Genomic DNA, 2,661 nt, shown 5'->3' with positions numbered 1-2,661 from the left:
GTGGGTAGGTGGTGATTCAACCAGATGCCAGAGTACCTGTCCTTTGCCAACAGGACTACAAAAGAGAGAACCCATGAGCCTATAGTGGAGCTACCAGTTTCCTAGCCCCAATTGGTGTTGTCCCACACTGAAAAGTCTTAACTCTCTTCCTCTTCCTCCTCTTCTTCCTCTTCCTCCTCATTCTCCTCTTCCTCCTTATCCTTCTCTTCCTCCCCCTCCTCTTCTTCCTTTTCCTCCTCATCTTATTCCTTTTGTTCCTTCTCCTCCTCTCCTCCTCCTCCTCTTCCTTCTCTTGTTCCTTCTTTTCTTGTTTCTCCTCCTCTTCTTCCTTCTTCTGGTCTACTCCCCTTACTTTTCCTCTTTTTCCCACCCTTCCTCTCCCCTCCTCTTCATCTTTCTCCTCTTTGTCTTCCTTTCCTGGGAAGTAAATGGAGAAGACCTCACCTGATATCAAACAGCTCTTCCAGTTGGGAGTCAGGTTGGGTGGGAGCATATACCAAACTACCAATTGCCAAGAGGCTTAGCCTCAGTTTCTCCTGGTGTCTTTTACTTTTAAGTAACCATTGCCTCTACTCCCACTTTTCCTACCTCATAATTCTGCTCCTCTTTTGGAGAAGTGTGTTGCTTTCAACCAGTATGTCTGCTATAATAAAGCTCTTGGCTCCCTCACTATCTTCTTGTGTCCTTCCCTTCATTTCTTCGTTGGATTGCAGCAAGAAATCCAAGGGCCCCTAGATAGTAACATTGGTACATCTGAATGAGCTCAAAGGATGGGAGAGTGGAGTGCAGATTTTAAGTTAGACCTGATGATGCTACAAAGCATCTCCTTAGTCAAGTATGTTGTTATCCTGTGTGTATGTGTGTGTGTGTGTGTGTGTGTGTGTGTGTGTGTGTGTGTGTGTGTGTACAGTATCACTAGGGATTGAACTCGGTATGAGTGCTGTCCCTTAGCATGTTTGCTCAAAGGTAGTGCTCTACACATTAGCTATAGCTCCACTTTGGGTTTTTTTGTTGGTTCATTGCACATAAGCATCTCACAGACTTCCATGCTCAGGCTGGTTTTGAACTTTGATCCTCAGATATTAGCCTCCTAAGTATATAGGATCACAGGCCTGAGCCACCAGCACCTGGTTTGTTTTAATTCTCTTGGCTCTCAGGCTCTGCTCTGGTAAAATGAGCTTATGCTTTTTAGGGAAAAGAGGAAAGCAATTTCAACCAAGTTGAGATTGTTCAGCTAAGCTTCTGTCCCTTGGAACAGTGAGAAGAATGGGAAAGGGGATGAAAAACACACATTGCTGGCACTTTGCATCCATCACCTTAGTCTCCTGCCTGCATTAGCTGCCAACAGCCCTCAGGTTAGGATCACTTTGCTTTTATGAGCAGATACTGGAGATGTATTTGTGGCCCACACACAGACTCTGGGTGTAACTCATATTCTTGACCAGAATAAGATGGAAACAATGACTTCTGAAACACCATCTCTTTGTGATTTCTTTTCCTTGCCTTTCAGCTTCTCCTCTTTCCTATGTTTTTTTTTTTTTTTTACAGTGTACTCTCTTGGTAAATTTCTTGCATAAAATGCCTTGCCCCATAAATGAACTAAGCCAGATTAACACAGAGAAGAAGACAGAAGAAGGAGACAGATCATCTTACCTTGTGCTGGTGGCTCATGCCTATTGTCCTAGCTACTCAGGAGAGTGAGATTTGAGGATTTCAGTTTGAAGCCAGCAGGACAGGAAAGTCCATGAGACTCTTATCTCCAATTAACCACCAGAAAAAACAGAAGTGGAGCTGTAACTCAGGTGATAGAGCACCAGCCTTGAGTGAAAAAGCTAAGAGACAACCCAGGGCCTGAGTTTAACCTCACTACTGGCACAAGAAGAGAAAGAGAGAGAAAAACACAGAGAGAGACAGAGAGCCAGACAGAGGCAGAGAGAGAGAGACAGAGAGAGAGACAGAGAGACAGAGACAGGCAGAGACAGAGATAGATATCTTTATTTCATGAGACTTTGCAGGGCAGAGATATTTTATACTAAGATTTCTTCAATTAACTGGCACTGATGGCTCATGCCTGTAATCCTGGCTACTCAGGAGGCTGAGATCTGAGGATCCTGGTTCAAAGCCAGCCTAGGCAGGAAAGTCTGTGAGACCCTGATCTCCAGTAAACCACCAGAAAGCTGGAAGTGACACTGTGGCTCAGATGGTAGAGTGCTAGCCTTGAGGTGATGAGCTGAAGAACAGTGCCCAAGCCCAGAGTTCAAGCTCCATGTCCGACAAAAAAATAAAATAAAATAAAAAAATAAGATTTCTTCAATTATCATGTGTGTGTATTTATAAAATGTACAAAACCCTAAGGACTATTCTTGTATTGCAACAGCCTTTAAAATACCAGGAAAAGCAATCAAGCCAGATAGAATGCCATTAAGATAACATCTGATTGTCTAATAGAAAATATTGTCAGAGGGAATCTGTATTCGTGTGCAAGTACTTCTTGCTTGAATTTCCAGAATGTCCACAAATGCCACATGCGGTCAACCATTAATCAAATAGAAAGGGTTCACCTTCCTTCAAGAATAGGAAACAGAACTTTCCTAAGCAGACTATAAATCAACTCAACAGAGCAAGACAATAAGCAATGGTATAACATATGGAATGCACTTC

Source organism: Dipodomys merriami, unplaced genomic scaffold, assembly GCF_024711535.1.
Source record: "Dipodomys merriami isolate MVZ:Mamm:240054 unplaced genomic scaffold, mDipMer1.0.p SCAF_52, whole genome shotgun sequence".
Classification (NCBI taxonomy): domain Eukaryota; kingdom Metazoa; phylum Chordata; class Mammalia; order Rodentia; family Heteromyidae; genus Dipodomys; species Dipodomys merriami.
Note: the sequence above shows the minus strand (reverse complement) of the source record.